This window comes from Sciurus carolinensis, chromosome 15, assembly GCF_902686445.1.
Source record: "Sciurus carolinensis chromosome 15, mSciCar1.2, whole genome shotgun sequence".
Lineage (NCBI taxonomy): Eukaryota > Metazoa > Chordata > Mammalia > Rodentia > Sciuridae > Sciurus > Sciurus carolinensis.
In genome coordinates, this window is record NC_062227.1 from 12,655,662 (window position 1) to 12,682,283 (window position 26,622).

The window sequence follows — 26,622 nt, forward strand, 5'->3', positions numbered from 1 at the left end:
TTGTAAAAATGTTTCTGACAGCTTGAGGGAGGGGTGCGCACACACAGGGCATCAGGAGCTACTTCTGCTGGATGCACTGACTCTTGACTGAGGACCACAGATGCCCAATGGGTAACTAAAACAGGGTGGAATTTGGCATCTGTCTTCATTCTTTCTATCTACTCTACTTCAAGGCTAAAGACACTGAGATGAGAGTAACTAAGGAATTTTCAGTGTTTGCAGAGATATTCAACTGCCAGCTTTTACAATGTCCTGTTCAGACCCCTGAAATGGTTCCTCCAAGAATCCGGTTATTGCTCTACACCTTCCAAGAACAGTGACACTTTGCAGGCCCACCACCCCATGAAGATAACACCTTTTCCATAAGCAGGAATGATCATCTCACTGGAGTCAAATTGTCCCCTTCCAGGATCACAGGTCTGACAGATAAACATTCTGTAAAGCAATTGGAGAATTTTTTTTCTTTCAGGTGATAAGGGTTTCTTGGGAACCACCTTGCAGACTCAGATCTTAGCTAATAACCAATCAGACCATAGTCTGACCAAGACTGCTTTATTATGCACATCTCTCTTACCCCTGCCCCAATTCTTCTATTTCAAACAAATGCTCATGTCAGTGTCCTGAAAACAGGGCTGGGACACTTGATCTCACTTACCTTTCCAATAGGTCCGTATTGATTAAAGTTCTGTTCCTGTTCTTCACCATTACTTTTTTCATTTGAATTTTGGGGAGAGTGACTGGATCTGATTTGTTGAGACCTGCACAGTTAAACCTCTGACCTAATATTCCAATAACATGTAGACACTTTCTGTTTATCTTTATCTCCTGCCTTACGTGGGGCAACTCTGAATTGCAAACAGCAGGGTCAGTACAGTCACCAATAAATAGAACTCTGTGCAATATATAGTGGAACATAGACATTGGAACATAGATAAGATCTCTGCTTCCTAGAATTGGTGCTTCATCAGCACCTGATATCCACGAACACAGTTTGCATGTCACCAGAACAAATAGCTGGGAGATGCTGACAAGGCCACTGACATTTCTTCCTTGGGGACATTTGTTCAACTACAGGCTTTAGTGCAGCTGAAGAAACTACCAGGTACAACTTCTGAATTAAAAACGATCTCTTCTTACAACCTCTGTGAAGGACGCTGTACTTGGAACCAGCATTAGAGAAAAAAAGGACCCCACATTTGTATCCCCAAGTGGTTGCTACAGGCTTTGACCATCCACAGAACGTTGAAAGATACACATTAGAATTTAAAAGTCCAACCTAGTGATTAATAAAATATAAAAACATAGTAGTGTTCTGACAGGTGCCTGACAGTCTGTCTTAGGAGCAGCCTGCATGAGTCAACACTCATTATAAGTTAGACCTCAGGACAAATTTATTACTATAGATAGAGAACTATAAAATGAAGTACAGGCAGAACCTGTACCTTGAAATTAAGTCTGTAAAGCATGTCTCTCTCTGCAAAGTCCTTACTCCCACACACAATGTTGACTGGAAACAAAAGCATGAATAGGTAGAGGAAATATTTCTTTGAAACAAACAAACAAAAATGACTAGCAACAGTTGGAAATGAGTGAAAAACATTCTTCTTAGATCTTGCTCCTTTCAGAGTGAGATGCAAGCAATTTCAACTCCTGTGCAAACCCAGATATTTTTCTCCTCCATAAATTCTAGAAATTCTTATTTTCTCTATATGAAGGTTATGAATCTTTTTTTTTCATAAGTATTGCTCTGAAAATATAGACCAGATAATTATTGTGTCTAAGCCTGAAAATAAACTGATGTTGAAGACAGCAGAGCCAATGAAAAGTTCCAGCTGGTGTTGAGGTATCAGGGCTTTCTCAGTTCATAACTGTCTTCTCTTCTTGGCTTTCACTATTTGCTGTTGGTGGAAGCATTCACAAGGCATGTGATCTCTCTGGCTTCCACCTGGGTAAAGTGGATGGGAACAGAGTTCCTACTTCTTGGGCTGTTATGAGGACAATAGATAACATCAGGTCGTTTGCAACCTCCAAGCACATAGTGTGATAGATTTTGTTATGGCATCTTGGACTGGCTGAAATATAGTCCTAGAACTTCCTTTCCAGTATATCTCTGATCCAGGAAGGCTACAAGGGATATTTCCTTGTAAGAAGTGGAAGGCGGAGGGAAGTAACCTGAATGCCTCTCCTCCCAATCATTCAATCTAATACAGTATTGCTGCCAGTCATGTGGTGCACATCTGTAATCCCAGTGACATGGAAGGCTGAGGCAGGAGGAGGGCAAGTTCAAGGCCTGCCTTAGCAATAGCCTTAGTAACAAGGACCTAAGCAACTTAGAGAGACCCTGTCTCAAAAGTAAAAAAAAAAAAAAAATAACAATTAAAAAATTTTAAAAAGGGTTGGGAATGTGGTACTGAGGTTTAGTGCCCTTGGGTTCAATCCCTGATACAAAACAAAACAACAACAACAACAACAATGCAGTGCTGCTGGGAAGGGGCTTTGAAAATGTAGTTAAGATCACTAATGGATTCACTGAGGATGCACACAGGGCAAGCAACCTAGTGGACCTGACTCGTCGCGGGAAGGTCTTTAAAAGAAATCTTAGATTTCTCTCATCTAGAAACTCTAAACAATTGAGTCTGATATTGCTGTTTCTTTCTTTTGGATTTCCCTTACTGGATGCTGCAGTGGACATTTAGCTCAGGTCTGTGGGGACCCAGATGGCTGATGCCATTTTCTGCGTCCTGTTTGCCCTGGGACTTTAGTTTGCTTACCCAAACCCACAACTGCCTAGGCTGCTTCCTCGAAATAAGTGCTTTTATTTAATGAGTTCCTTTATGATTTATCATACGCATGTTCTCAAATGCACACCTAACCCACTTACCCCATCTCTTTGGGTGAACCCCAACTATACATATAAAAAGAAACAACCCAGAGGTGTGGACTCTACTCTTGGGCCTGTGAGACTCTCCTCATCCTGCTAACATTGAAATACATTCCAAGAACTCACCCTTCCAAGCTATAAAACCTTTTTCTCCCTTTTGTCAGACTTCTGTGATTTAGGTGATAAAGTTAAACAAAGAATTCAATACTTAGCATCTTAAAACATGCTCACAGAAGATCACCTCTGTACAGAATTGTTTGTATACCAGTTCCTCTGAAGACATTGGGCAAAGCCAAATTTAAATAAATCAAATGAGTCTTCAGGGAGAAAGGAGTCCCTGAACCCCCCCATTCCCACCCTGATTTTCCAGACATTAACTATCTCAGGCATTTCTTTGGGTATTTACCTCTCTGATTTCACCATTTTTAGCCTTTCAATTGTGGGTATTATCTGCTGATGAAGTTTTTGCTGTCTTGTACCAGTTCACCCCTAAACATACATTTTTCCTTTGTCCCCAACCTATAATGTCCAGGGCATAATAACATGGTTGTGTTGAATGAGCAGCCTTCCACCTGGCGAGAGCAGGGGCAAGTATCACCAACTCTTGAACTCACACCAGGATTTGCAGCAACCTGCTCCTTCATGGCCTCTAGGTATTTGGTGCCATTTTTAGACAATACAAAGGATTCCAGTTACTCTGTCACCAAATTAATTCATAATGAGATTGTTTACTCTGGTAGTCAGAAGCTGCAACATATTTAAAGCTATCGACACTTCTCCCAGGACAGCAAACCAGGAGAGGGTGGGAACTCAGAGTCTGAGCCTTCAGTTTTGACTCCTCTTGACCCCTTTCTGGTCTATAACCAATGAGGATGAAAGATGACTCCCCCAACCTTGAAAGGTTATTAATCAGTTGGGAAGAGTAATTGATGTATTAGCGTCTTACCTGGACTAAAATATCTAAAACTGGTTGACTACTTCCTAGGCTTGGCAAGTGTTTCTGTTTCCTCTGTTTCTCTGTTTCCTCTGTGATGTGTTCCTAATGGACTTACCCACTGAAAATGACTGACTCAGCCTCTTGACCTTGGCAATGCTCTTCCTCCTACAAGGTGCTCAGAGCTCCTTCCACCTATGCTTAATGCCTTCAGCCTCTCCTGCTAAAATGACCCTTCTCCAGAGTGGGTCCCACTTGAAATCACCATTAAACTGGCTTTTTCCTGAGTGGTCCAAATCTAGACTATAGGAAATATCCACTTAGGTCAAGAAAATATTTCCAATTTGGAAATTCAATTTTTTTTTAAAAGCAGAAAAGATGTACTTTCAATGTTATATGAAGCTCAGTCTCACTCACGGATTATAATCGAAGAAAATGGATCTTGGTTGTGCTACTCTTTGTTAATTTTGAAACGTCTTAGATTTAACAATTTGCTTATAGGCTGATATTTTGTTGTTGTTGTTGTTGTTTAGGAGAGATGAAAATTACTTTTGTGTGGTAGAGAAGGTGATGCCACAGAGTTCGTTGCCCTGTTGATCATTAATCAACACCACAGTTGACTCCAATCTCATCCACACATTCCTCGGCCATATTCCCTGGGCACTTGGCTCCTTAAGTGTTCTTTGAGCTGACTCTACCATTTTAATCATTCCTTCATGGATTAATGAGTTGAATTTTATCTTTGATGTTTGCTCATATACATGTTTATATGAGAATAGAACTTTGACCTTTATGAAAATTATACTTTATCACCTGACCTGCATCTGTGGATGTACACATTTTGTATCAAGTCACTTCTTTTCTCCCAGTTCCAAACCAACGAATGTCTACAGATTATTATCTTGAAAACTTCAAATCTAAGCTTACTTCTGGCCACTTGTTTCCAATTAGATCCCGGGAAGCTCCTCGAAACTCTCAGACCAGCCTCTTCAAATCTCTTCTCTGGGCTGAGACAATTAAAAGTAATATCTTCCTTCTATTCCTCCCAAAACATGTTGCCAAAATTATTTCTTTAGACAGTTCTGTGCCGTAAGTCTCAAGTTATCACCACATTTTACATAATTTGTATTATTATTAGAGTTTTTAGAGTGCAAAGACTTTGAAAATGCTGTTCACAGCTAAGTAATTAATGATCTATATATAGTTATGTTGAACTATTGTCTTTCTGCATTGCTTTTGAGAAGGAAGTCCTATGCCAAATTTTCCAAAAATAAATGATCAATGTGATCACTTTTTTCCCCTTTTCTCTGGAAGATGTTATGATCTAAACATTGTTGTTAATTTACTGAAATTTTATACTGTTTTGTATGAATATTTTTTAACCATTTGTTCTGCATTTTTCAATGACACTAGTAAATCTGGAAACTCAAATACTTCTATTGTGGAATGTTTTCTTTCATCTTTGTTTTCCACTTTTTCTTTTTTGTTATTTTTACATTATGAAACATAGTTTATTGTATTCTTTAGAAAGCTTATATAATATGATGAACTGTCTTACTTTTCCATAAGTGTTTCTTTTGGCCCTGATTTCTGGTAGATTGCTTTAGCTGTGTCTTGAGGATTCCATTGATTTTTTTTTTAAACTTCTGCATTTTAGAAGATTTTTATTCTTCAAATGTTTATAGACACATGTCCTTGCTTCATGAATTCAATCTCTTCTGATTATTTTGAGGATGTTCATTATAATTTTTTAAAAATCATTTTGTTCTATTTCATACTCAGTTGGATGGCTCCAGATTTTCCCACCCGGTCCCTTTTACTGCTCTATCTTCCTCAAACATCTGGTGTTCCCAGGTTATTTCCTGCAGAGCATGGAATGCTGCAACCATCGCTGAACCATTGTGGCCCTGCAAGCTGGATCAACCCTCTTTCACATGAACCCCCTGCAAGCTCTCTGTACCAGTTGGGATAGCAACCCTTGTCTCAGATTTCTACCTTGCAAACATTTTTCCAGGATGCAGTCACCTTTCCTAGTCTTTGTCTTTGTGGGCATTATGCATCCCTCCTTTTATTTTATCTGAACAGACTGAGAAGATGAGAAGTGGGATTAAAAAGTCCAACATACTCATTCAACAAATGGTACTGGGAAAATTGGAAATCTACATGTAACAAAATGAAATTAAACCCCTATCTCTCAAAGTGAAATTCAAAGTGGATCAAAGACTTAAGCAATAGAACAGAGACCCTGTGACTACTAGAAGAAAAAGTAAGTCTAAACCTTTACCATGGTGGCCTAGGATCTGACTTCCTTAACAAGAATCCCAAAGCACAAGAAGTTAAGTCAAGAATCAATAAATGGGATAGAGTCAAACTAAAAAACTTCTTCTCAGCAAAGGAAATAATCAATAAAGTGAAGGGAGAACCTACAGATTGGGAGAAAATCTTTACCACATGCCCCTCAGATACAGCATTAATCTCCAGGATATATAAAGAACTCAAAAAACGTAACACCAGAAAAATAAATAACCTAATCAATAAATGGGATAAGGAACTAAACAGATACTTCACAGAAAAAGAAATACAATCAATTAATAAATATATGAAAAAAAATTAACATCTCTAGCAATCAGAAAAATGCAAATCAAAACTACTCTAACATTCCAGCCTTCCACGGGGCAATCCAAGATGGTGGACTAGAGGGTGACTGCATTTCCTGTCCCTCCAGAACCGAGGATTCAAGAAGGGGAGGCATTGAGAGACTCAGACTAACATAGAGCCACAGGGTGAGTCTCACCCACCAGGTGAAGCTTGGCCCAGGCGGCAGGCCCAGAGAGGGGTGGCTTCTCAGAGCAGGGCAGGGCAGCTAGAGTCTTCCCCAGGCAGCCCTGCCCCCTCTGGCAGCGGGCTCCTTCCACATCCAGCTTCTTGGATCAGGCCGCCCAGTGAGAGCCTTTCTGCACACAGCCAGCTCCAAGTCCCAGAGCCAGCGGCGAGCTCTGGCCCACAGGCAGCTTCAGGGACCAGGGCAGGGTAACCAGGGACATCCCCAAGCAGCCCTGCTCCCTCCGGCAGCAGGCTCCTTCCATGGCCAGCTTCGCAGAGTAGACAGCCCAGTGAGAGCCTTACCGCACAGAGCCAGTTCCAAGCCCTGGAACCAGTAGTGGGCTAGGGGCAGCTTTCATCAGAAGCAATGCATTATCAAGTTCCTCCAAGACTTCAGGCTACTGAAGGCTGGGAGGTGATATGCTGGAAATCTATAGGGACACGATAAGCCAATAGAGGAAATCTGCAATATCTCAGAGTCCCACTGATATCTGACCTATATGAGAAAACAAGGAAAGAAAATGTCCCAAACAAACCTAGATACTACATCAATAAAACCCAATGACAGCACAGCAGAAGAAATGTCAGAAAGGGAGTTCAGAAGGAACATAATTAAAACAATCAGGGAAGCAAATGAGGAGATGAAAGAGCAAATGCAGGCATTGAAGGAGGAGATGAAAGAGCAAATGCAGGCATTAAATGATCTCACCAATCAACAGTTAAAAGAGCAAATATGGGAAGCAAGAGATCATTTCAATAAAGAGTTAGAGATACTGAAAAAAAACAAACAGAAATCCTTGAAATGAAGGAAACAATAAACCAAGTTAAAAACTCCATAGAAAGCATAACCAATAGGATAGAACACCTGGAAGACAGAACCTCAGACATTGAAGAAAAAATATTTAATATTGAAAACAAAGTTGACCAAACAGAGAAGATGGTAAGAAATCATGAACAGAATCTACAAGAATTATGGAATATCATGAAAAGGCCAAATTTAAGAATTATTGGGATTGAGGAAGGCTTAGAGAAACAAATCAAAGGAATGAACAATCTATTCAATGAAATAATATCAGAAAATTTCCCAAATCTGAAGAATGAAATGGAAAACCAAGTACAAGAGGCTTATAGAACTCCAAATATACAAAATTACAACAGACCCACACCAAGGCACATTACTATGAAAATACCTAACATACAAAATAAAGACAGAATTTTAAAGGCTGCAAGAGAAAAGAATCAAATTACATTCAGGGGGAAACCAATAAGAATATCAGCAGATTTTTCAATCCAGACCCTAAAAGCTAGAAGGGCCTGGAACATTTACCAAACCCTGAAAGATAATGAATGCTAACCAAGAATCTTATACCCAGCAAAACTTACTTTCAGATTTGATGATGAAATAAGATCCTTCCATGATAAACAAAAGCTAAAGGAATTTACAAAAAGAAAGCCGACGTTACAGAACATTCTCAGCAAAATATTCCATGAGGAAGAGATGAAAAACAACGATGCAAATCAGCAATGGGAGGAACTAGCCTAAACGAACAGCCAAATAAAGGAGAAACCAAATCATGTTAAAAAACAAATATGAGTCAAATGACTGGGAATACAAATCATATAACAATAATAACCCTGAATGTTAATGGCCTGAACTCATCAATCAAAAGACATAGACTGGCAGATTGGATTAAAAAGAAAAATCAAACAATATGCTGCCAACAAGAGACTCATCTCATAGAAAGAGATACCCATAGACTAAAGGTGAAAGGATGGGAAAAACATACCATGCACATGGACACAGCAAAAAAACTGGAGTATCCATCCTCATTTCAGATAATGTGGACTTCAAGCCAAAACTAGTCAGAAAGGATAAAGAAGGACATTACATACTGCTTAAGGGAAGCATAAATCAGCAAGACAGAACAATCATAAATATCTATGCCCCGAACATTGGCTCATCTACGTACGTCAAACAAATCCTTCTCAATTCCAGAAATCAAATAGACCACAACACAATAATACCAGGTGATTTTAACACACCTCTCTCACAGCTGCATAGATCTTCCAAACAAAAATCGAATAAAGAAACCATAGATCTCAATAACACAATCAACAATTTAGACTCAAAGGACATATATAGAATATACCATCCAACAAAGAACGATTACACTTTCTTCTCAGCAGCACATGGATCCTTCTCTAAAGTAGACCATATTTTATGCCACAAAGCTACTGTTAGCAAATACAAGAAGATAGAGATACTACCTAGTATTCTATCAGATCATAATGGATTGAAATTAGAAATAAATGACAGAATAAAAAACAAAAACTTCTCCAATACCTGGAGATTAAATAATACACTATTATATGATGAATGGATAACAGAAGACATCAGGAGGGAAATAAAAAAATTCTTAGAAGTAAACGAGAACAAAGACACATCATATCAAAATCTCTGGGACACTATGAAAGCAGTACTTAGAGGAAGATTTATTTCATTGGGTGCATTCAACAAAAGAAGTAGAAATCAACAAATAAATGACTTAACACTACAGTTCTAAGCCCTAGAAAAAGAAGAGCAGACCAACACCAAAAGTAGTAGAAGACAGGAAATAGTTAAAATCAGAGCCGAAATCAACGAAATTGAAACAAAAGAAGCAATTGGAAAAATTAACAAAATAAATAGTTGGTTCTTTGAAAAAATAAACAAAATTGATAAACCCTTAGCCACACTAACAAAGAGAAAGAGAGAGAAAACTCAAATTACTAAAATTCAGAATAAACAAGGAAATATCACAACAGACACGAGTAAAATACAAAACATAATTAGAAGATATTTTGAAAATATGTATTCTAACAAAACAGAAAGCCTCGAAGGCATCAACAAGTTTCTAGAGACATATGAATTACCTAAACTGAACAAGGAGGATATACACAACTTAAATAAATCAATTTCAAGCAATGAAATAGAAGAGGTCATCAAAAGCCTACCAACAAAGAAAAGTCCAGGACCAGATGGGTTCTCAGCCGAGTTCTACAAAACCTTTAAAGATGAACTCATTCCAATACTCCTCAAAGTATTCCATGAAATAGAAGAGGAGGGAACCCTCCCAAACTCGTTCTATGAAGCCAATATCACCCTGATACCTAAACCAGACAGAGACACATCGAGGAGAGAAAATTTCAGACCAATATCCTTAATGAACATCGACGCAAAAATTCTCAACAAAATTTTAGCAAATCGCATACAAAAATATATTAAAAAGATAGTGCACCACGATCAAGTGGGTTTTATCCCAGGGATGCAAGGTTGGTTCAACATCCGGAAATCAATAAATGTCATTCACCATATCAACAGACTTAAAGTTAAGAATCACATGATTATTTCAATAGATGCAGGAAAAGCATTTGATAAAATACAGCATCCCTTCATGCTCAAAACACTAGAAAAAAATTGGGATATTGGGAACATTCCTTAACATTTTAAAGGCCATCTACACTAAGCCCATGGCCAATATCATTCTAAATGGTGAAAAACTGAAAGCATTCCCCCTAAAAGCTGGAAAAAGGCAGGGATGCCCTATTTCACCACTTCTATTCAACATCGTCCTTGAAACTCTAGCCAGAGCAATTAGACAAACCAAAGAAATTAAAGGGATATGAATTGGAAAAGAAGAACTCAAACTATCCCTGTTCACTGATGACATGATTATATATTTAGAGGAACCTGGAAATTCCACCAGAAAACTTTTAGAACTCATAAGTGAATTCAGTAAAGTAGCAGGTTACAAGATCAATGCTCATAAATCCAATGCATTTTTATACATAAGTGATGAATCTTCAGAAAGAGAAGTTAAGAAAACTACCCCATTCACAATAGCATCGAAAAAAATAAAATACTTGGGAATCAATCTCACAAAAGAGGTGAAAGACCTCTACAATGAGAACTACAGAACACTAAAGAAAGAAATTAAAGAAAACCGTAGAACATGGAAAGATCTCCTATGTTCTTGGAAAGGCAGAATTAATATTGTCAAAATGGCCATACTACCAAAAGTGCTATACACATTCAATGCAATTCCAATTAAAATCCCAATGACATACCTTACAGAAATAGAGCAAGCAATTATGAAATTCATCTGGAAGAACAAGAAAACCAGAATAGCTAAAGCAATCCTCAGTATAAAGAGTGAAGCAGGGGGTATCACAATACCAGATCTTCAACTCTACTACAAAGCAATAGTAACACAAACGGCATGGTATTGGTACCAAAATAGACAGGTAGATCAATGGTACAGAATAGAGGACATGGACACAAATCCAAATAAATACAATTTTCTCATACTAGACAAAGGACCCAAAAATATGCAATGGAGAAAAGATAGCCTCTTCAACAAATGGTGCTGGGAAAACTGGAAAACCATATGCAACAGAATGAAATTAAACCCCTATCTCTCACCCAGCACAAAACTCAACTCAAAATGGATCAAGGACCTCAGAATCAGACCAGAGACCCTGCATCTTATAGAAGAAAAAGTAGGTCCAAATCTTCAACTTGTTGGCTTAGGATCAGACTTCATCAACAGGACTCCCATAGCACAAGAAATAAAAGCAAGAATCAACAACTGGGATAGATTCAAACTAAAAAGCTTTCTCTCAGCAAAGGAAACTATCAGAAATGTGAGAGAGAGCCTACAGAGTGGGAGAATATCTTTGCCACTCATACTTCAGATAGAGCGCTAATTTCCAGAATCTATAAAGAACTCAAAAAACTCTACACAAAGAATACAAATAATCCAATCAACAAATGGGCTAAGGAAATGAACAGACACTTCACAGAAGAAGATGTACAAGTAATCAACAGATATATGAAAAAATGTTCAACATCTCTAGTAATAAGAGAAATGCAAATCAAAACTACCCTAAGATTTCATCTCACCCCAATTAGAATGGCGATTATCAAGAACGCAAGCAACAATAGGTGTTGGCAAGGATGTGGGGAAAAAGGTACACTCATACATTGCTGGAGGGGTTGCAAATTAGTGAAGCCACTCTGGAAAGCAGTATGGAGATTCCTCAGAAAGCCCTGAATGGAAACACCATTTGACCCAGCTATCCCACTCCTTGGCCTATACCCAAAGGACTTAAAATCAGCATACTACAGAGATACAGCCACATCAATGTTCATTGCTGCTCAATTCACCATAGCCAGATTGTGGAACCAACCTAGATGTCCTTCAATTGATGAATGGATAAAGAAACTGTGGCATATATATACAATGGAATATTACTCCGCCATAAAGAATGATAAAATTATGGCATTTGCAGGCAAATGAATGAAATTGGAGAATATCATGCTAAGTGAGATAAGCCAATCTCAAAATACTAAAGGATGAATGATCTCACTGATAAGTGGATGATGACATATAATGGGGGGTGGGAGGGGTTAGCATTAGGGTTAGGGTTAGGTTTAGGGTTAAGGTTAAGGAGGGGGGCAAGGATGGAGGAAGGAAGGAATGTATAGAGGGAAAAGAGGGGTGGAAGGGGTGGGGAGGGGAAGGAAAAAAATAACAGAATGAATCAAACAACATTGCCCAATGTAAATTTATGATTACACAAATGGTATGCCTTGACTCCATGTACAAACAGAGAAACAACATGTATCCCATTTGTTTACAATAAAAAAAAGGATTCCATCTCATTCCAGTCAGAATGACAATAATCAAGAATACAAACAACAATTAAAGTTGGCGAGGATGTGGGGGAAAAGGTACACTCATACTTTTCTGGTGGGAGTGCAAATTGGTGCAACAATTATGAAAAGCAACATGGAGATTCCTCAGATAATTTGGAATGGAACCACCATTTGACCCAGCTAGTCCACTTTTTGGTTTATACCCAAAGGACTTAAAATCAGCTTACTAGAGTGACATAGCCACATCAATGTTTATAGCAGCTCAACTCACTATAGCTAGATTGTGGAACCAAACTAGATGCCCTTCAATAGATGAATGGATAAAGAAATTGGGGCATATATATATATGATGGAATATTACTCAGTTACTCAGCCTTTAAAAAGAATGAAATTCTGGCATTTGTAGGTAAATGGATGGAGCTGGAGAATATCACGCTAAGGGAAATAAGCCAATCCCCCAAAACCAAAGGTGGAATGTTTTCTCTGATATGCAGAGGCTAATTCACAATAAGGGGTGGGGAGGCGAGGGAAGAATAGAGTTACTTTAGGTAGAGGGGAGTGAAAGGAGGAGAAGGGGTTGTGGGGGTAGGAAGGAGAGTAGAATGAATCAGACATTATTACCCCATGTACATAAATAACTCTACTACTGGTGGGACTCTACATCATGTACAACCAGAAAAATGAGAAATTATACTCCATCTATATATGATGTATCCAAGTGCATTCTACTGTCATGTATAACTAATCAGAACAAATTAAAAAACAAATTAAAAAAAAAGAAGTTGAACATACCACGTCCAGCCAAGGTCTCATCAAGTCATCCTTCTGTCTTCACAGGGCTTTCTCTGTTAATTTTGTGAAATTTGGCTTCTTCGTATTTTCATCCCAAAGAACAAATTCCACAGAGGCTCATGTCAGAGTTACAATGATAAATTTTTAAAATACAGTAAGTAGCAAAGCTCCATGCCCCTTCCCGTGCTATGTCCATTTTGCTTTTTTTTTTTTTTACAGTGTTTTATAATATATTGTTTTTATTTTATTTTTATGTATTTTATTAGAACTCTATAGCTATACATCATAGTTGGGTTCATCCTGACAAACACGTATGCATGGAATTTGATTTCAGCTCATAATTCCCCACTTTTCCCTCCCATTCTCCCTCCACTCTCCCATTCTCCTTCCTCTACTCTACTAGACTTCATGTCCCTTGTGTATTAAGTTACATTTGATTTTTGGTTCTTTCTCCCTATGCATAAAGATGAAGTTTCCTGTGTTATATTAATATATGCACATAACATGATTTTCTAAGAATTCATTCTACATTACCTCCCCTTACCCATCCCTCCACTCTGCCTTAATCTATTTCTTCTACATTACTGATCTTTCCTTTGTCTTTGCTACCATATGTTTCCTCCCCCTTTTCTCTAACTTCCATATATGAGAGAAAACATTTGACCTTTTAGTTTTTGAGTTTGGCTTATTTCACTTAATATGATATTCTCCATCTCCATCCATTTAACAGTAAATGCCATAATTTCATTCTTTTCAAAGGTAATAGAACTCCACTGCACATATATACCACAATTTCTTAGTCCATTTATCTATTGATGTGCATATGGGTTCATTCCATAATTTAGCTATTGTGAATTGTGCTGCTGCAAACACTGAGATTACTGCATTGCTGTAGTATGCCAATATTAGATAGTTTGGGAAAATACCAAAGAGTGGGATAGTTGGGTTACATTGTGGTTCCATCCTTAGTGTTATGAATAATATCTCTCCTGCTTTCCAAAGTGATTGTACTATTCTACTGTCCTACCCACAATGTGCAATCATACCTTTCCCCCACAACCTCATCAACATTTATTATTGTTGGTATTCTTTTTTTTTTATTGTATACAAATGGGATACATGTTGTTTCTCTATTTGTACATAGAGTCAAGGCATACCATTTGTGTAATCACACGTTTACATAGGGCAATGATGTTTATTTTTTTTCCCTTCCCCCCCACCCCTCCCACTCCTCTTTTCCCTCTATACAGTCCTTCTTTCCTTCATTCTTACCACACTCCTTATCCCTAACCCTAAATCTAACCCTAAACCTAATGCTAACCCCTCCCACCCCCCATTATATGTCCTCATCCGCTTATCAGCAAGATCATTCGTCCTTTAGTTTTTTGAGATTGGCTTATCTCACTTAGCATGATATTCTCCAATTTCATCCATTTGCCTACAAATGCCATAATTTTATCATTCTTCATTGTGGAGTAATATTCCATTGTATATATATGCCACAGTTTCTTTATCCATTCATCAACTGAAGGGCATCTAGGTTGGTTCCACAATCTGGCCCTGTGAAGACAGAAGGATGACTTGATGAGACCTTGGCTGGGTTATTATTGTGATATGATTTGTATTCCCAGTCAATTGACTCATATTTGTTTTTGACATGATTTTGTTTCTCCTTTATTTGGCTATTCCTTTAGGCTAGTGCCTCCTGTTGCTGATTTGCATCGTTGTTTTTCATCTCTTCCTCATGGAATATTTTGCTGAGAATGTTCTGTAATGCTGGCTTTCTTTTTGTAAATTCCTTTAGCTTTTGTTTATCATGGAAGGATCTTATTTCATCGTCAAATTTGAAGGTAAGTTTTGCTGGGTATAAGATTCTTGGTTGGCATCCGTTTTCTTTCAGGGCTTGGTATATGTTGTTCCAGGCCCTTCTAGCTTTTAGGGTCTGGATTGAAAAATCTGCTGATATTCTTATTGGTTTCCCCCTGAATGTAATTTGATTCTTTTCTCTCGCGGCCTTTAAAATTCTGTCTTTATTTTGTATGTTAGGTATTTTCATAATAATGTGCCTTGGTGTGGGTCTGTTGTAATTTGTATGTTTGGAGTTCTATAAGCCTCTTGTACTTGGTTTTCCATTTCATTCTTCAGATTTGGGAAATTTTCTGTTATTATTTCATTGAATAGATTGTTCATTCCTTTGGTTTGTTTCTCTAAGCCTTCCTCAATCCCAATAATTCTTAAATTTGGCCTTTTCATGATATCCCATAATTCTTGTAGATTGTGTTCATGATTTCTTACCATCTTTTCTGTTTGGCCAACTTTGCTTTCAAGATTAAATAATTTGTCTTCAATGTCTGAGGTTCTGTCTTCCAGGTGTTCTATCCTATTGGTTATGCTTTCTATGGAGTTTTTAACTTGGTTTATTGTTTCCTTCATTTCAAGTATTTCAGTTTGTTTTTTTCAGTATCTCTAACTCTTTATTGAAATGATCTCTTGCTTCCCGTATTTGGTCTTTTAACTGTTGATTGGTGCGATCATTTAATGCCTGCATTTGCTCTTTCATCTCCTCCTTCAATGCCTGCATTTGCTCTTTCATCTCCTCATTAGCTTCTCTGATCGTTTTAATTACGTACATTCTGAACTCCCTTTCTGACATTTCTTCTGCTGTGCTGTCATTGGGTTTTATTGATGTAGTATCTAGGTTTGTTTGGGACATTTTCTTCCCTTGTTTTCTCATATTAGTCAGCTGTCAGTGGGACCCTGAGATATTGCAGTTTTCCACTATTGGCTTATAGTGTCCCAGTAGATTTCCAGTGTATCACCTCCCAGCCTTCAGTAGCCTGATGTCTTGGAGGAATCTGATAAAGCAGCGCATCCGAAGAAAACTGCCCCTAGCCCCCTACTGGTTCCACGGTTTGGAACTGGCTCTGTGCAGAAAGGCTCTCACTGTGGGCCTGCACCCTGTAGCTGGCCGTGTGGGAGGAGCCCACTGCCGGAGTGTGGAAGGCTACCTTGGGAAGACTCTAGCTGCCCTGCCCGGCTCTGGTAAGCCACTTCTATCTGGGCCTGCCACCCGGGCTGGGCTTTACCCAGTGGGCAGACTCACCCATGGCTCTATTTCAGTCCGAGTCTCTCAATGCCTCCCCTTCTTAACTCCTGGGTTCTGGAGCGACTGGGGGTGCAGTCACCCTCTAGGCCGCCATCTTGGATCGCCCCGTGAAGAGAGCCTGCGACCGGAGTGGGCAGAGCCGCCTGAAGAGGTCTCTGGCTGCCCTGCCCTGATCCCAGAGGCTGCTTGCGGATCGAAGCTCTCCGTTGGTTCGTGGGCTTGTGGCTGGTTCTATGTAGAAAGCCTCTCACTGGGCGGTCTGCTCCGAGAAGCTAGCCTTGAAAGGCACCTCCCACCGCAGGGGTCCAGGCTACTTGGGGAAGTTTCTGGCTGCCCTATCCTGGTCCCTGAAGCTGCTTGCGTGCCAGAGTATGCTGCGCTGTACTGGCTCCGGGACTCGGAGCTTGTTCTGGTCAGAAAGGCTCTCACTAGCGGGCCAGTTCCGTTCCGAGAACCTGGAGAAGCTGGCTGTGTGGGCAGGGCCCACCGCCGGAGTGCACAGGGCTGCCTGTGGATGACTCTAGCTGCCCTGCCCAGCTCCGATAAGCCACCTCTATCTGGGCCTGCCACCCGGGCCAAGCTTTACCCAGTGGGCAGACTCACCTGTGGCTCTATTTCAGTCCGAGTCTCTCAATGCTTCCCCTTCTTAATTCCTGGGTTCTGGAGCGACTGGGGGTGCAGTCTCCCTCTAGGCCGCCATCTTGGATCGCCCCCTCCATTTTGCTTTTATAAAAGGGAAAATATATTTTAATTCCAAGACACGATCATCGTTTACCCAACCTGATGTGGTTGTGAGCTGGGGTTGTTAGTATACTGACAATTGCATCATTGACTCATAACTCCTTCCTCAGAACTGGCTGGAACACCCTCTGGAAAGAATTGGTCTTCCCACTGCCCTAAATTCCTCATGTCACATTGTGTCTCATGCTAAGAGGTAGAGTCTAAAGATTTCTGTCTGTTTCTATCACCATTTTTTCCCCTATGTCTTTATTAAAATTCCTTGTTGTGATTTGAATCTAGAATATCTCCCTAAACGTCTCTTGTGTTCAGAGAGATCTCAACACTAGGGCTCTGTCCTCATCAGTGGCTTAATTCACAGACAACTGGATGAACTAACTGCGGGAAGGTGGGACTCAGTTGAGGAAGCAGGCCACTGGGAGTGTGCCCTGGACGGGGTTACCTTCTTCCTGGCTCCTTCCCTGCACTCCTCTCTCTCTGCTTCCAACCTGTCATGAGTGGGTCGGCTTTCCATTATGCCCTTCCACCATGTTGTTTCCACCTTGTGTTCAGGCAACCAGGCACTGCACCTCTGAAACCATGAGCCAAGATAAGTCTTTCCCCCTTTAAGTTGTTCTTGTCAGGAATTTTGGTCACAGTGACAAAAAGCTGACTGACACATTTCCTGATTCATCAAAGGACCTGGGTTTTTCTTCTGTACTTGTAGGCAGGATTCAACGTCTTCCATAAGTTTCTGCTCCTTCTGCCCATCAAGTGGACCTCCTTCCGTCTCCACTGGACTTTAGAGTGTTCTCCCACTGCCCCCACAGAAACTGCTCTCTGTTCCCTCTGCAACTTCATGTCCTCTTCCATTCCTCCTATGCCCAACCTAAACCATATACAGGGACAGTGATTGTTTCTATTTTTATACATGCACGTACATCTGAGAATGTGTTATCTACTTCACTAAGGGTTTGTGGAGGCTGGAGAACTGCTCCAAGGAAAACTTCTCCAAGCCACTTATTTGAGACACTTGGACCCAAAGATTTCAAAGCTAAGTTCCTTACTATCCATGATTAGGACAAGCTTGCTGCCTGGTCACCGTTCACCTGCTTCTGCATCAGAATCACAGGGAAGGCAGCATGAGGTGCCTCCAACTCCACCCCCCAGCATGAGTGGATGGACTGGCTCCCAGAAGGAAATGTCGGCCAGGACATTTGTTCTTCAGATGCAGCCATGCAGAGGACGCCCGCCTGTGGGCTTCACATGCTGAATGAGGTGAGACATCATAGGCAGAGAAACAGAGCCCAGCAGAAAGCTGCAGGGGAAGCAAAACAGCCACTTCAAACACAGTGGTACTTTGTTCAGAAAACAGAGAATTTCTGCAGTCAATGTAGATAAAACCATAGGACTCATTGAATGGTGGGAGAAAAATTATGCCTCTGGCTAGCCTATGGTTCTGCCACATTCACAGGACCAACTTGTCAAGCTAAAACCTCCCCTTACCCGTTTCCCTGCTGTGGGGACCAAGTCGACTGCTTGAACAATGGATGGTAGGCACATTTACTTTACTTTTTCTGGTTCTAAGATAAGAAAAAATTTTGATTCTTCAAATGCATAAGCCCACTTAACTGTTAATGAACTAGAGCTTAATATTAGAATTTAAAAGGAGCCAAGGACATGCAAGAAACTTCATTTATAATTTTAACGTGCATTTAAAGACATTGCATAACACGTTTGAGTCTTAGTTATTTTTCTTTCTTTTTTTTTTTTTAGGATAAGTACATTTATTTATTTATTTATTTATTTATTTATTTATTTTTTTAACAAATGGGATACATGTTGTTTCTCTGTTTGTACATGGCGTAAAGGCATACCATTTGTGTAATCATAAATTTACATAGGGCAATGTTGTTTGATTCATTCTGTTATTTTTTCCCTTCCCCCCACCCCTCCCACCCCTCTTTTCCCTCTATACAGTCCTTCCTTCCCCCATTCTTGCCCCCCTCCCTAACCCTAACTCTAACCCTAACACTAACCCCTCCCGCCCCCATTATGTGTCATCATCCACTGAGTCTTAGTTATTTTTCATCAACCGTAGAAAGGGTGTGAAGAGCGCCCTTTACCGCCTCTGGTGGAAGATGCCCTTGTGATCCACTGAGGAGTGATGGAGATGGGAAAGGTGGAAAGGTGCGGAGCTGAGCAGGTAGGCAGAGGCTGCTCTAAATTAAATCAACCACATTCAGCAGCAGACAAGAGTCTGCTTGCTCAGGAGCCAGCAGCTACAAAGAGTTATGGAAGCTCCCTATGAGTATTCTGGCAAAGTCTTGTCCCTGTCTCTGCCTCCTCTGTACCTGCCCGGAGCCAACTCCTGGTTCCAGAGGCTGGGTTTACTTCTTTCAATAAGGAATTTTAGTCAATGAATTTCCTACATACAGTAGAAGCTCAGAAATTCTGTTTAAGGCTGAAAGGCTTGCCTATTTGTCATGAGCCTAATTGGTAGATGAAGCCCATATTGAACACATGGGCTCAGGCTGCCAATTATGATCATGACGTGTTGAGAAAAGTAATTGCTAGATGTGAGAGAGTGAGCATGTCTGAGGTCAGGACACAGGTGGGCAGCATTGGGAAGTGGGCAGTGTGACTCAAGCTCACAGAGGGAAACAGGGACAGAGAAGAGAAACATCACACCCTCTGCCCCTAACAAAGCCTTGCACAGCAGAGCCCTGGCCACCTGGCCCTTCCACTTTGCCACGGGTCCCTGATATTATAAAACTCTGCCTTGAAAAAAAATTAGAGTCATCTCAAAAGACAAAACAATATGCATAAGACAGGTGTGCCCTGTTGAGCTACATTGATCTAAAGATAGTTTTCAGAGATGGTTCCAGAACATCCAGTGCAAAAGTCCTGGATAGAGGTGTAACAATAGAATGTGACTTTGTTGAATCCATTGCTGTATTTAAATCTGGACAAGAAATACAGTAATCTTAGAATCAGTCTCAACAGGAAAAGAATGGCATGGTCTTGAAAATCCTGGCTTAACCTTTTTGTTTTCTCAGGTTCTGTCAACAAATGGCAGTTTTCATTATACTGGAAAATGTGCTGGAATTTGTCATTGACCTGCTATTCGCAAACCCTGCAAGTGCAAATCTGAATACAAAGAATGGAGAAAATGCAAACTCATAAAATAAATTTAGGAATAGATAAATAGTAGCTTTTTCTGTCTTGTTAAAATGTGCTTCTCTGGGGTTTGTATGAAAGAATCGCTGTAGGTATAACTCAAATTTGCTTTGTGTTTCCATTCTAACTTATAAATTTCATCTCTAGTTAAAAAATAAACACCACCTTATAATCTTAGATAAACTTATAGATGAAAAAAAGTTTTGGCACAAAAACTTAAAATGTTTGACCTAGTTCACACAATCAGAACTGGACCAGTAACTCCTAATTCCAGCTACAACCTAGAAAGAGATAATTGGTGGGCATCATTGAAATAATGCCAAAGATAGAATTGCTTCCATTATCGAGTTTTTCAGTTCACTTTTTAAACTGTGCTATGTTCTAAATATTCATGTTCTCCTAAATTCAAATGCTGAGAACAAAATCCCAAAGCAGTAGTGTTGAGATGGGGGGCTTAGGAGGTGATTCGGCTCTCCTGAATGCGAGTGTAGCCTTGTAAAAGAGGCATGGGGGACTTCAGTTGCCCTTTCCACCACATGTGAACACAGCAGCATGGCACCTGGTGCTGATGGTGAGTCATTGCCAGTGAATCTGCTACCCCTTGATCCTGGCTTCCTAACTTCCAGAATTGTGAGCATGACATTTCTTTTGTTCATAAATTACTCACTATAAGGTATTTTGCTACAGTGATTTAAACAGACTACCACAGATATACGTACCCACAAGTGGGGTATTGTAACAAACATCTCAAAATGTGGAAGAAACTTTAGAATTGAGTAATGGGTAGAGAATGAAAGAGTTTGGAGGGGTAGGCTAGAGAAAGCTGATCTTGTGTTATGGCTTAGATGGGAGGTGTCCCCCCAAAACTCACATGTAAGACAGTGCAAGAAAGCTGAGAGGTGAAATGACAGCTTGAACCTAATTAGTGCATTAATCCACCAGCATGGGTTAACTGGTGGTAACTGTAGGCAGGCAGGGCATGGCTAGAGGAGAGGGGTGATTGGGGGCATGACTTGGGGATATATATTTTGTCCTTGGTGAGAGGAGAAGTCTCTCTGATTCCTGGTACCATGTCCTGAATTGCTTTTCTCTAATCACACTCTTCCGCCATGATGTTCTTCCTCACCTTGGGCCCAGAGCAATAGAGCTGGCTGCCTATGGACTGAGACCTTTGATACCATGAGCCCCAAATGAACTTTTCCTCTTCTAAAATTGTTCTTGTCCTGTCTTTTGGTCATAGCAGCAAAAGAGCTGACTAAAGCATGTTGACATGAATGAACTGTAAAAGGTGATGTATTGAGGGTTCAGGAGGAGAAGAAAACCAGAGACAAAAGTTGGATCTTCTCAGAGATTACCTAAGAGGTTGTAATCAGAGTGTTGGTGGAAATGTGGACAAGACAGATGATTCTGATGAGACGTCAGACAGAAGTGAGAAAGATACCACTGGCAGTGGGAGGAGAGCTTATGCTTTTGAGGAAGTGCTGGAGAACCTGGCTGAATCCTGCTTGTGTCCTGGTGATTGTGCAACAAGGAACTTCCAAGAGATGCAGGATATTTGGTGGAAGAAGTTTCTAAGCAAAGTGTCAAGGGTAAACATTGCTTCTCTTGACTACATATGGTAAAATGTGAGAGGAGAGAATCAAACTAAAGACAGATTTATAATAAAAAGGAAAGCAGAAATTATAGAACTGGAAAATTATCATCCCGATCCTGTAGCCAAGAATAACACAGCAGTGTTGGGGAATTAACTTAGTGGTAGGGGGCTTGCCCAGCCTGCATGAGGCATGAGGTTCAGGACCCAGTACTGGGGAAATAACAAAAAAGAATGAAACAGCAGGTTCAGGAGAGAAGACTGAGGCTGTGATCAAGCCACTGTTAAAAACAGAGTAGTGCAGATGAAGGGAAGCTTGGTGCTATTTAGCAAGAAGATGGAAGAATGACCCTGAAAATTATTTCTTAGGTCATGGGAGCTGCCACCCCCCTTATGGACCCAGAGTGCCATGCCTAGGTGACAGGACAGTATTACAAGGGGAGCCTCAGTTACCTTCAGGCCTCAGTTCTCAGTCCTAGGTCTAAGTTCCCACATTGGCACAACACTGCAGTCATCCTAGGTCTGGCTCAATGGGTCCAGGTGGGTATAGGTCACCTCTCTGAACAGCTGCAACAGGACCCTCAACTGCACAGAGTTCAAGTTCACCTCCATGTGGATGTGGATTTCAGAAGATGCCCAAAGAGCCTTGAGACCCAAACAGAAATCCTACCACAGGATGCTGAAGGGATGGAAAACTACAGAGTCCCTCCAGGGGCCGTGCCTTGTGCTGTTATAAGGGCAGAGCCTAAAAGTGACAGAGTTTTATTTTGTTTTTTTTAAGTATATCAGGCATGAAAATTCCCATAGGTGGGTGGAAGACACAATTGAGCACGTCTCAGAATAAATATGAAAAGGGATGACGGAAAAGGTTAAAAATCAGATAACCAATCCAGAAGCTCCAAACTAGCAATAAAAGATTGAAAACTTCTGTAGGAGGGGAAGAAAATCCATACAAAGTCCCAAGAATTAGGATGACATCAGATAACTCGAGAAAAATCACTGGAAACTAGAAGAGCAAGCAGTGTCTGCAAATTACAGGGAAAGTAATGTCTAACCTAGAATTCCACGCCAATTCAAATGACTGATTATGAGTCAGTGAAGAACTACAAAATGCATCCTCTATTTTTTTTGGAAATTATTGGAGAATGGGTTCCTCTAAAACAATGTAGCATATTGACATGAACATTTCTTGAGTATTTACTATGCATTTTTCCAACCAATTCCCAATGATTATATAATGAATCCCTACAACAGTAGAAGACATGTGCACATCTCCTAGATTGACTGTGAGCACTGAGGACAAGAGAGGATAAGTAAAAGATAGTGCAGTCAAGACCCTGCCTTTGGGCCGTGTACATATCTCAGTGGTAGAGTGCTTGCCTAGCATGCCTAAAGCCCTGGGTTCAATCCACCAGTATCACCAGAAAATCATTTCCTTAATATAATAATAATAAAAATACATTGCCCTGCACTCCCTGCCCCCTTTGAAACCCTTGGAAAACTATGAACAATTGTTGCAGCAGGGATCGGTTCAAGGACTGCCCTAGATACCAAAATCCATGGATGCTCCAGTCCAGTGTTCACATAGACCCTGCACACACGCTCCCATACACTCTAGATCATCTCTGGATGATTACTTATAATACCCGACACAAGGTAATGCTTTGTAGACAGTTGTTGTACTGCACTGTTCAGAGAATAATGACAAGAAAAAGTAATACATGTGTAGTAAAGATACAATTTGGGTGGTATGTGTGTGTAGTACTGGGAATGAACCCAGGGCCTTGTGTGTGCTGGGCAAGCACTCTTATCTCTGAGCTACATCCCCAGCGCCTTTTATTTTATTTTGAGACAGGGTCTTACCAAATTGCTGAGGCTGACCTTAAACTTGTGATCCTCCTGCCTCAGCCTCCCAAATAGCTGAGATGACTGGTATGCACAACCATGCCTAGCCAGATAACGTTTAAAATATATGTATATAAATATTTTCTATCTGTGATGATTGGTCTCAGAGTTGGGAACCCATGGACGTGAAGGACTGGTTGTGTATAAAAAACAGAATAACAGGTATTGAAACCCAAGTACGTGTTTTAAAAGAACAAGGAACAGACCCCACAGAGCCAATTCTGAAACCTACTTGCCCAAAGTGGCAATGTCCAGGTTGAGATCAGGGAGAATCATAAGAGACAGTACGCGCCTCCTTGGATCCCAAACAGGAACACATTCCTTTCTACATAGGCTTTAAGGTCCTTAGAGCCACATTCAGTGGGTTAGAAAGCTGAGACCCAAGGAAAGGCCAGGCAGGTAGGGCTGGCCTCTGGTCATCTGTCAGTGCCAATATCAAGGGCAGCCTTGCTCCGGTTGCCGGCTCTTCTGGTGTTTGAAGTTCCTTGATGTTTAGTCCCAGGCCCGTTCTATTTCTGTGTTCTCTCCCTGTGTCCTTGTTCATCCATATCCACAGGGCTTGCAGCTCGGTGCAGATTGGTGCTCTTCGACCCTGATTTCCCCTCACAGTCCTGGGTACTTAACTGCCCACTTCACATCCTCACATAAAGAAGGATATCTATTTGACTTTTAATGTATTGCAAATTAAACTATTCATTTTCCTTTAAATACAGTTTCCTCCACATCCACATCTTTTAAGCTGGTAGTTTCAGAGCTAGTTGGCTTCTTTCAGGGATCCGGTTTCCCCTGGAGCCCCATAGGTTGCTCCTTGGGCCTTCGGACCTCCTGCTCTGCACCATCCCTCAGCATAAGACCGCAATCTCTTTTCCTCCAACCACCTGAATGTACACATCATAGTCTGGTTCCCATTCTAACTGTTCTCTTTGCAGAAGGCAGAGTGACCTCTGAAAGACGAGGCACACTCCCCTGCTTCCATGTTCATTACGCTCACAACAAAAGGAAACTCCTGACTGTGGCTCACAGAACCCTCAAAAAAGACTTGAGGATGTTAAACTTTGAGTCCTTCATTTTAGAAAATATTTTGCTTAGCCAGGCGCAGTGGTGCACGCCTGGATTCCCAGTAGCTCAGGAGCTGAGGCAGAAGGGTGGCAAGTTCAAAGTCAGCCTCAGCAAAAAGCGAGGTGCTAAGCAGCTCAGAGAAACCCTGTCTCTAAATAAAATACAAAATAGGGCTGGGGATGTGGCTCAGTGGCCGAGTGCCCCTGAGTTCAATCCCTGGTACCACCTCCAACGACGAAAAAAGAATCTATTTTGCTTGTGCATCCTCAATCAAATTTTGACAGTTGGGATTGGGATATACATATGAGATCAAAACAGTTTTCTCTAAGAATTGTAAATATTACCAACTAGCAAACAGATCGCATAATGTAAAACCTCATTGATTCATATAGTCAGTAAATTTTAATAAATAATATGTGCCAGAGTTCAGTTAGGCTTCGTTGTTCATCATTAACTAAAAAAAAAAAAAAAAAAAAATAACCTTTTATCCCCATACAACCCACACTGTAGTAGGGTTAGACAGATGCTAGAAAAGAAATGATTAAAATTCATGTAGATTGGATTTGCACTTCCAGGAAGATGAAGCATTTCTAGTTTCCCATTTTTCCAGATGAGCACAAAGAAAAACTCTGGGCATTATATTAAAACAAACAAGAATTCTGGAGAAAGGGTGATGGATAAGGGACAGCAGAACCCAAGGAAAACCTGGAGGAGAATACTTCCCAGAGTGGGTACTGAAATCTGGAAACTCAGCAACATCAACAGGAGCAAAAAGATCTCCAGGAAAAGTCTGATTTCTTTAGCCAAAACACCAGAAACCGGGCATCCTTGCAATGTAGAAAACCTTTAGATAACAGCTGTTCTATTCCAACTGAAACTCCAGAAAAAACTATGGCTGTATTCCTCTTCCCAGCAGCAAAAGCCCTGCAGAGGGCTCAGACTCCCACCCTTGACAGTGGGAAGACACCTGCCCCTCCCAGCAGGGTGCAGCAGCCTGACGTCCCACAGCCCCCAGGTAGCAAGGCACCAGCACATCCCCCAGATGACAGTGGAGACTGAGTGGGGAGCCTCGATCCCAACCTGGCAGGAATGAGGGGGAGACAGTCCTTTACCTACCAGAATCCTGTTAGAAGAGGTTTGCTGACATACCAAATGTATGTACGATCAAAAAAAAAAAAAATCACTCTTGTACTAAATATTAGAAAGATCCCAAACTCAATAAGATAAAACCCAGATATTATCATTAAAAAGATACAGGTGTTGGAATTATCCGATAAGGATTTAAACATTCCAATGGACAATTACAAAAAAAAATGAAAACATAAAGTCAGGTAAAGAAATAGATGATATTAAGAAGAAGCATATGAAAACTTTAGGACAAAAAATAAATAATCCAGATAAAATGCCCAAAAGGAGAGAAGAGAGGAAGAGTAACATGGAAGATAAAATAACAGAATTTAGCCAATCTGGATAACAGAAGAGATAGACCATTAGGGTAATTGGCACAAATATCTACGAGAGACACAGTTCTGAGTTCAAACAAAGGTTTATTGACAGAGAGAGTCTGCCAGGCTGTCTGTCTGCAAGGAGCCTGCAGGAAAACCTCTAAACTATATAGTCATGTCCAATGGAGTAGATAAAAAATAACCGGTCAGGCCCTGTACTGTTACTTGACTCGACTCTTCCTCGACGTCTTTGCTGTGGTTTTGGTTACTGGGACTGTTTTGGGGTGGGCCTTCCTGGAAGGTTATACCTAGGTGGGCAGGTGCTGTTTTTCAAATTGGAGTTACTTTGGCCTAAAATCCTAACAGACCACAAAAACTTTCAAGAGAGCCTCAGGGATATGTGAAACTATTACTAAATACCTAACACTGGTAAGTGTCCCAGAAAACAAAAAGAAAGATGGTGGCGACAAAAAGTATTTGAACAAATAATG